The 9740-nt window shown below is 43.5% G+C and overlaps 1 long non-coding RNA gene across 1 annotated transcript; it reads left to right on the plus strand.

Moving 5' to 3' along the window:
* Window positions 1-7541: 7541 nt before the first annotated feature.
* On the plus strand, window positions 7542-9740 carry LOC134165059 (uncharacterized). Its single transcript, XR_009965347.1, has 2 exons — window positions 7542-8041; window positions 9225-9740. It is a non-coding gene; the product is annotated as an uncharacterized LOC134165059 (long non-coding RNA).

The raw sequence follows: 9740 nt of genomic DNA on the forward strand, positions 1-9740 counted from the left end.
CATCGCATCCAAGAAATGACCGAGAAGTGTGAGACATGAGCACTGGATTTCTTCCCTCTGAAAATCACATTATCCATGAAAAGATATTTTTTGGACATGGAGGCCTGGGAATCGGCTGTTCTCAGGGAGTGTCCCTCACCATCTGCTCGTACATCTGTCAAATCCACTCACAAACCCCTGCCCAGAGTCCTTGTTTGGGAAACTGTAGGATAGATTAGCGCTCCTTTTTATTTTCCTGTGCTGCTACGATGTGAACTCAAGGGAGAATTCAGACGGAAGGGGTACTTTGTTAGGTCTGAGGCAGGTATGCATGTTTTAAACACACGCAGTTTACATCTCCAGGGGAGGCTGAGCTAGAGAGGAAACCCTTGGCCACAGCTCAGCCATGCACTGGTTGCAGGAGCCCATGAGAGTAGAGGGTGTGCTGCTCCTTCCCTCCCTGCTTTTAAAGCCTTTTCAAGTTTTCTTATTGTTATTTCAAATTAATATTTCCCTCCTGTGGTGACTGATGAAAGCTTTTCATGAATATTTATTAATTTTCTTGATTTTTTTTTAAATATTCTTTTTCTACTGGTTTTATCTGCCTGAATTTTAGGTAATTTTTCTTTATTACGTTTGTGTTCTTCTTTCATAGTTGTAGGACAATGAGGAATGCAAAAGTTATCTACTCTTCAGTTTTATTCCTCGGGGCCCAAATCCTGCAATGAATCTTTCTTCACACAAACACCCAAGGATGCATAAGTATGAAACTCAGGATTGCTGGTGTATATTTCACTTGTCATTCTTCAACAAATTTCTGTTAGCTATGTACAGAAATACAGGTATGTACATACACAGGTGCATGAGCTGCTCCTATAACATCCAGATAAATAGAAAACCTTCAGAAGGCATCTGGATGTTTATGGCTAGATTAATAGTACATGACTTGCAGGATCCAGTGGCTATTGCTAAGTCTGGAGCCAAGTTTTAGCTCTTTTGGCAGTCACCAGGAGTAAAGGAAGGATGTGCAGTTTAGATCAGCTACACTCTCTTTTGGAAGGGGAAAGGGCTGGCCACTGTCCTTCACCATGGACTATGCCATGGTCCAACATCAGCAGGTTCCTAATTCTCTTGCATTAAGTAGAATGAATTGGGACCTTTGTCTTTAAAATATAGCTTCATTCTACCAGAGATTCAACCTCTCACATCTCTGATACACACAGTGCAGGGAGACTCCTTAAATCCTCCTCCCAGGACAGTAATGGTCAGATGCAAAAGCCTCTATGAGCAACTTTCTCACAAATTATTTGTGTTTAGGCTCACTTGACAGACATTCAGGCACGAAGCATAGGCTCCCAGCCCTGCTGGAAGTCTTATAAGTCAGCATTTACATCAGTAGCTGCACTGATGTAAATGCTGAATAACATTTTCCTTGAAAAGGTTTCAATAATGATGCAGATGATTTCAATAATTTTATTGATGCTGTTTGTGGGGAAGGAACACAGGCAGCTCCTCCATGTTCACCTCCCCCTTCTGGGGCCTTGGGTATCTGGGTGTATTGCAATGGTCTTTGATGGACAACTAAAGCTCTTTTGTTCTGTCAAAGAAGCAGAGCCAATAACACCCCAAAGAAGTCAGCACCAAGAGATCAACCAAAACCAAAAGAATAAAGTGTACAGCAATGCTAATTATCTTTCCTGGAGAATTAACCCCTTCCATCATCCCAACCACTCCACATTCCTACAGAAGGACCTTTCTGGCTGCCAGTATCTTTTCACCTTCATCCTAGTGCTCTGCTTCAGGCTGTCAACCCCAATCTCTGTCAGAATTGCTGATAATGAAGTATTACCTCCTCTTTCTTCACCTCAGAAAATTGCAAAAGCCAACTGACTCTCTTAAAACTACTGTCAGGGGCCCAGAAGATCGATAGTGGCATATCCTGCACTGACATGCAGCCTTGTTTTTGAATCAACCGCATCGTTATAGTCAATGAGAACTTTTAGCCTCAAAAGCACGTTACATGGTGTCTCCAGAGGCAAAGTACCTCACTGAGCAAATCTAGCCTACGCTGAGAAAATTTCCCTGGTAAAGTTGAGTTTGATATAAAAATTGATCTAGTTACACTGGTGCAATGTAAATAAAACTTAAGCTTAAATAGATTTAAATACAGCTTTTACTGCTTAGATTAAATTCAAAACCTTATCAACATTTAAGTAGTTTCACTTGAATTAAGTTAGCATTGTTGAAGGCAGATCAATTTTACAGTTATTTAATTATAAAAACTCAAGAAGATGTAGCCTTACTCTGAAGTGAGGATGGAGGAGCAGAAGTCAGGTCAGCTTCTTGATTAGTGCGTGACCATGCTCCACAGGCCCAGCAAGAGCTAATGCTCAAAGGAAGGGAAGAAGCTGCCTCTCCTTCTCTTCCCTCCATCCCTTGGTAAGTCCAGTAACATCAGCATTCAACATTTCCTGGCAGAGCCATACTGCAGCTAAAAGATGGGCACAGAGCTTTGTGTTAAGATGCCGCAGCATAGCTTTGTAGGATGAAATGTCTTGATTTCCCAGCCCGATGCCACAAGTATGAGGGCAAGTCAATGGCAGGCAGTTAACTCCCAATTCTAAAAGGAAATACCTTTTAGGCAACGTGTAATCAGCCTGTGAAACTCATTGCCACAGGATACTGTTGTGGCCAAGAGTTTAACAAAGAAATTCCCTAACAATTCATACCAGTTGGACCTTGCCAGCTCTCAACATTTATCACAGACCACTGTGTAGTTCTAGATCCATGTGGGGCTTTGCACCCCTAGTCACAGTGCAGGGGAAGGCTGTGACCGTGCACTTCATCTAGACTGTGTTTAATACTGCTTGGAACCTCTTTAAAAGCAAGGGTTGATTTGATACACAGACTAGCTGCAGTCTTCTTGTCATAACAGTGTCTACACATGGAACCACATGCTCTTTAAAGCAGTCTTCTTGACACCCAGATTGACACCCAACTGTTTGAGTATACCATGGCTCCCTTCCAGCCTGTGAGCTGAGGCTCTCTTCATATGTAGGTAGCACAGGAGGGACAGTGTGTGGCTGCACTGCTCACTGTGGTGCCTAGCACAGTGGCAGTTCATAGCTGGAGTGCAGAACCAGGCTTTACAAAACCCTAATGTGTAGAGCACCAGTGTGTGAGGCTCCACTGGGAACAGGACTGGAGAGCACATGTGGAGGTACACAGACAACTGCAGTATTGGCAATTGTATTAGGTAACACCAAAAAATGTCTGGAAGACGTATAGGCCCTCCCCATCTGCCTACTCTGAAATTTCATGCATTCTCCCAGGGTCATCCAAAAGCTTTCATAGGCTCTGGGCAGAGTGCCTGTATATGCAGTTTTGCACATCATCTGAAGTTATCCTTTCAGACTTCAGACCCAAGCTTCATGACTCAAGTCAGCTCTTTCCAGCCCCTCTGCAGCTGACCTCTTTTACAGGCAACAGAGTTCCTCCATTCTTTGTATAAATATGGATCCTTTGCAGCTTGAAATGTCCTGGAGTGCTCAAAAATCTAGCTTGGGTATGAACATTTAGCAAATTCCCCTGCAGGACAAAAGATGATTGGAAACTGTCACTTACCCTAGAATTTGCTCTAAGCATCTACAAAGTTCTTTTAGTTTATAATCAGCTCTGAAGCAGTGTCTCCAAAACAGTTCCTTTTGACAATACATGGGTTTCTAAGTTTCCTATACTGTTGTAACAAGAATACCTGTCTGCAAAACCCATGTATGTCTCTGCTGTCCACTGCCACGTTACCTGGGTGGATAGACTACTTCTAATCAATGTCAGGAGGCTGAAAGGCTGGCATCTAGAAAAGTGGTATTCAGTGACCTGATGAATGGTGATGGTAGTGTTGCTGGTTGATACAAATGGGGTCTTAGTACCTAACCCCACTGTCAATCCCTGGTGACAATGGGAATTTAGCCATGAACTCAGAGCGAGCAAGAAGGGGATTGCGTTAACTTTTTGCTGAAATGAACCAGTGACTTAAAACCACTGCTGTGAAAGCATCTTATATCTCTTGCTAGGAAAGCAGATGCGATTTCCTAGAAATTTTTAAGATGCTGCATACCAGGAAGTGTAAGATCTCACAGCATCTGTTTCAAAGATTACTGTAAACAGGTTTCCTCTTGCATAGTCTATAGATGCCAAGGCCCTTCTATCATATCACTGCAGAGGGGGAACTTTACTGCATAATTCAAAATCACAAATATTTACAGAATTACAAAGTAATCGTCAAAAGCTCATTTTACCCTGTTCCCTGCTTCGATGGGAGCCCTGCTGTTTCTTCCAGACAGTAAGCTGGCCTCTTGCCCAGACCATATATCTCTTACGACAGGCTCCTTAAGGACCAAATCTAAATGGAAGCCAAAAGAAATATGTCTTACTAAGTGACACAAGGGTAACTTTCCGAGTCTGATTCTGAGCCCATTTTAACTGATTTTGCATGGATACAATGCTGCTGGCTTTAACTGCATGAATCCAGATTTGTACTGATGCAAGCAGAGAGCCCCAGTGCCTTTGACACTGGTACAAAAACACATTTCTAAAAATGCTGAAGTTGCAACCAGCGACCTAGGCAGTATTTTAACAATTGCATTCACATCTGGCCTCTGGATGATTTCTCAGTTGTTTATCTTCCTCATTGGCAGCAGAACCAAATTGCTATGTTACCTTAGGTAAGGGGGGAACATTCACAATATCTCTTACATTTCACTGCTGCTAGAAGAGTTATAGGAACAAACCTACTGTCCAAAATAGAATAATCTACAGCTTTGACTGAGCTTTGTAGCAGGCTTTCGGGGCAGACTGCCCCTGCTCCTGACACAGGTACCACAAGAAGTGCACGCCTTTTCCAAGAGGCCTGAGAAGGGCAGGGAAGGGCTTAGGGAGGTGTTACTGCTGGTGGGAGAAAATATAGCATCCCAAGGGATGTCAAAGCTTCTGCTCTCTTGGTGCCTCTGACAGAGCTTGTTCAGAGCCAGTGCTGTTCTCACCATTTTCTCCACCAAATATCCCAGCAATCTGTGGTAAAGAGGACACTAGGGTAAACATTCAGACTACCACCAGGATTTATGAGCACCTCTGAAGCTTGGGCTGCTCAAATGCAGCACCCCAGGTTGGATTGACAGAGAAAATATTCCTGTGATACACCTGTTCTTTTCTGTTTTTCTGGGGGGTACTTTATGTTATTTATACATAAAAGGTTGTATTTCTCATGCACCTCTCAAGATACGTGGCTTTATCTTTTCAAATACTCTCACTCTTAGGACTGGACTTTACATCTACCTAATCTAACATAAATTAGCTCAGGGAAACTGCACTGTAGCAAAGTCCACCTCTATTTGCCTGAGTTTTGAGCTCACCAGTGGACATGCTTTGTCTCTCTTGTTGCTGTTGGGCTGAATAGAACTAGGACATGCTGCAGCAGCACCATCATTTGGCCCACATTGTCACTGCCTAGCAAAATCCTACAGCAATCGCTGGCATGATGAAAGTGTGAAAGATCAGATGGTGACCAATGTTCTGTTGGGGAGGCACAAAATGGCAACTGTGGAGTAGCATGAGAGAGCCTGATGCTGTGCACTGATACCAGCATTACAGATAAAGTAACAGGATGTCAGCCTGCCCTCACTTCCCAAACATACCCCGCAATTTGTTTGGTGAATAAATCTTTCCTCATCTCTGTTCTCCATTTTGCCTCTCCCACCAAATTTGCAGTAGTGTTCATCCCATTCTTGCTTTGGGAAGGCACCCCCATTAAAGTCCTTTTCTGTGAAGAGGAGAGAGTACAATTTAGCTGTCTGTAACCGTCTGTTTCCATTCATTCCTGGGGTTTTCCAGCTGCCCAGGAAAACAATGCACTGATACACTCTGTGTGGACTTGAACCGCATCCAGAGAAAAGGGTTAGGTGGGGCCGGGAGATTTGGGGAGTGCTCTTTGTCCTGGAAAACTGCATGGATACTAGCACAACATGGTCAGAAAGATGGTGGCAGAGGAAACAGTCTGCTGATTCCCCAGCCGTGGTCCACACACCAGGCTTCGGGGTGAAGCATCCAGCTCCTTGCTGGGCAAATGTCAGGAGTACCAAACTCAAGCATTTAAGCTCTGGGATTAAAACGAAACTGAATTCCAAGGGGGGCTGATGCTGTACTTCATGGGTGTATAGTAGACAGATTTCATCAGAAAGGATGTAATATTTAGTTAATTTTTCACTCAAATGTTCTTCCTCTCCTTTTTATCTTCCTTCCTTGTCACAGAGAGGCATCAAGTGAGTAATAAAAAATGCTAACAGCACAACTTCTTGATTTATACCACCAGCACATCTCAGGCAGAACTCCCTGATGAGTTGGAGGGAACAGCCTGATTAAAAATTGATGCCACAATATGGTCTGTCTTAGCAACAACACTCACAAGTGAAATTCATCTAGGATATAAACTGTGACATTTAAAATGCCTGTTGGGAGAAACTTGACCAAAAAAAAAATTGGTGTGCATGGCTTTGGGGAATAAAGGCAATTGCCATGCCACTTTATGGAATATTGTGTGTGAATCACTGAAGCTATTGTCTTCTGCTGCCTTTTTCCTGGCCTCAAGAGGTTAACTTCTTCCCAGAGCCAGAACCGCATGTATGTGCCACAGAGCTGCGTCTGGTCTGGGTATGCGGGTGATCCGGATTTCATGTTGTTTGCCTGAGAGACCCACTGGAGAGAATAATGAGGGGGTTCAAAAGAAGAATATCCTTTCTGCCAGAAGTGGTCTTTTAACCAAGCCTTTGCTTATTTGTTGGGGGAGATTGCTCACAGGGTCACCTGGCAAAAATGACTGGAAGTTATGAAAGAAAGGGCTTCCTGCCAACTATTTAAGAGAAAGAGGGAGAGGAATGGAGAAGAAACTGGAGAAACAGCAGTGAGCTGGCTGCAGGGAAAGGGACATTTTGTGATTCAGAGGAGAAGCCAAGAACCAAGGCTGTAAAGGGAGAGAGAGGACCCTGGGCTCCTTAGAAGGCTCAGTGCTATATTCTGGTGGCATTCAAGCATAAATTGAAAGCTGAGGCGATGAAAAAAGGCACAGGCACTTAACACTTGCCTTGTACAGAAGACGTGGAGATCTAGGAAGGGGTGAGCATAAAACACCAGCGTGACCTGGGTCTCGGCACTGCTTTTAAAGGTGTAGGGCAGCTGGTCTTCCCCATCCTACTTCCAAAGAGGGGCAAAGAGAGCCTGTGCTATGAAACTGAGACCAGGAGGCTTAGCTGAGTCACTTACTGATTGTTGGTTGTTCACTGAGCCCAAAGAGGTGCTTTGATACTGGTGAAAAGCAGGGTGCATGTGAGATACCCCATCTATCTTAGTCTGGGCTGTTGTCACAGCAGCAGGGACCTTGTGGGGCCAGGGCAGGGTGGGATCACAGAGAACTGGGCCTTCAGCATGCCAATGAGGAAAGCTGTCACAAGGCAGCAGAGATGCACCGAGTGAGATCCAAAGACAATGAAAATATACATACCCAGCACAGTTCCCTGCAGCTTATACCACTTTGACAAAACATCTGTTGGCCTGGAATAAAATCCCTCCCCTATTCTTAAGCAGATACATTTCCCCCTGAAATAGCAATAGGGGCTGCTGCATCTGCTCACACCATGGCCCGGCTTCAGCCCCAGGAGGATGAGGCCTTAGCTAAATCAGACTGAGCTGCCTGCTTTGCCTTACACTCTCTTGTGAATAACTTTTCTTATTGCACCTCTTTACGCAAGCGCCAAACCCCAAGCAGGCAAGAAAGCCGTCCAAAATGCAAAAGAATTATGACAGAGGCTCAAACATCACGGGGTTTTGGAAAGTTTGTTCTTTTAGTAAAAAACTAAATGTGCAAATCAAACTCTCTGGCAGCATTTGTGTGATAATAATCATGCTGATTAAGTGTTCGAGCCTCAGGATATGCTGGGAACGGCACTAGGACCTAGAAAATAACCACCCCATGCTTTTGGAAGACAGCTGCAGGCTCTTCCTGTTCTGCTCTGTAAGTGATCCATCTCCTCTCACAGATCTGTTCACTTTGGATGCAATTGCTCAAAATATGCATTACTTATGGTCATACAGATAAATACAAAGGGGACTAACAGTTGTGCTGTTAACCCTTCAGATCTCACTAGGCCTTAGGGATGCAATGAGGAAGAAAAAGATTCAGAGAAGTTTTACCTATGACTGACTTCGATAAAGCAAATCAGTTACATTAGCTAAGATTATTAACCTTAGGGAATACACTTTTCCTCTCTCCTTTCTAAATTTGTCTATGGTCTTTATTACCATTTGCTAATGAGAAAGGTGCTTGTTCTCCTGGTTTCTGTGTTGGTGAAGGAAAGGGAGAAGCTGATCAAACCAGTGGCCTTGATTCACTTTCAGCTTTAAATTCGGTATATCATTTTCATCTAATCAGAGCTCTACAGTGGTGTTAGTGAATATCTGATGTTTAAGGCATGGAGATGGATTCCCAGGAAGTTACAATGGCACAGAAGTGACAGGAGGAAAGAATCAGGACAGAGGAGATGCTATTTAGCTTGGCTGGTGGCTTTGGGACTTTTCTCTCTCCTTCCTCAACTATGAATTTCACAACTAAACCACTGAAATTATAAAAACAATAGCTGCTTTTTAGAGGCAAAACTGAAAGATGCAGCCTTGGAGTTCTTAACAGGAATGGAAACGTGAACACTGACTATTAACCATATAGGAACGTATACATGCTGTGGACCAGCTACTGCAGCTGTTTGGCTGCAGTAAATTGGTGCAGTAGGGCTAAACACACCTGATTAAACTACCTGGCTTGCTTGATGAGCCAGTTCTGCACCAGGCTCCTAAACCAGCCAGTGTCCCTCTGGGACAAGCTGCAGTAACCAACATACAGCTCTGGGCCTGCCCTAATTCATGCTAATTGGCACTGACTGCCTTCGTCACTGGGTAATCACACTTTGCAACTGGGAAATCAGAGCTTCCCTGTCATTACTGCACCCAGCAGAAGTCAAGAACAGCAAAGGACTGAGACTGACGTCTCCTGACACAATTTTGGGTCTTTTCCATACATGCTAAAATGCTCTGCTATGTCTTTCAATGAGTGGTTTGGACCCAAATGGAAAAACTTACTGATATGAATGTTTTTGTAATTGTTATTACTATTATTCTTACTAGTGTTATTCTGTCCTGCTAAGGAGGTGCTGGGGCAGGAACAACTTCTGCAAGAAATCAGATTTGAGAACCTGGTACCCTCTTCCCATCCTTGGAGCTTTCATCTCCTTGACAGCAAGTTCATCCTGAAGAATCAAACACCAATTTAAAAGAAAAAGAAGAAACCAAGAACTGGAACAAGGGAAACTTTCCAGCCAAAGAACCCTTTAATAGCAATCTATTAGACAAATCCCAGGCCTAGGGGGTTGTTACAGAGGTTTTGGATTCCTGCCAGAATTTTTTTATTTTTTTTTTGTGTCTCCAAATGTGTATTGTCTGAATGCAGCTGAAAAGGGGAATCATTCAGTGTAATCAGAAGTTTTTCCAGTCTCATGGAAGTCCCTGTTTCTGATGGGATGTGTGATCCTTAATAGCCAAGGGAGCTGACTGTTAAATATCATTTGTTATTAATTTGTATGGTAAAGAGTCTGAAACCTTTGAAATGCAGATTGTCAGCTCTGTAGTTAGACCTGAACTGAAATGATAAATTCCAGAAGTCA

This window comes from Pezoporus occidentalis, unplaced genomic scaffold (assembly GCF_034315485.1).
Source record: "Pezoporus occidentalis ecotype Australia unplaced genomic scaffold, CSIRO_AGI_Poc_V1 ctg23, whole genome shotgun sequence".
Taxonomy (NCBI): domain Eukaryota; kingdom Metazoa; phylum Chordata; class Aves; order Psittaciformes; family Psittacidae; genus Pezoporus; species Pezoporus occidentalis.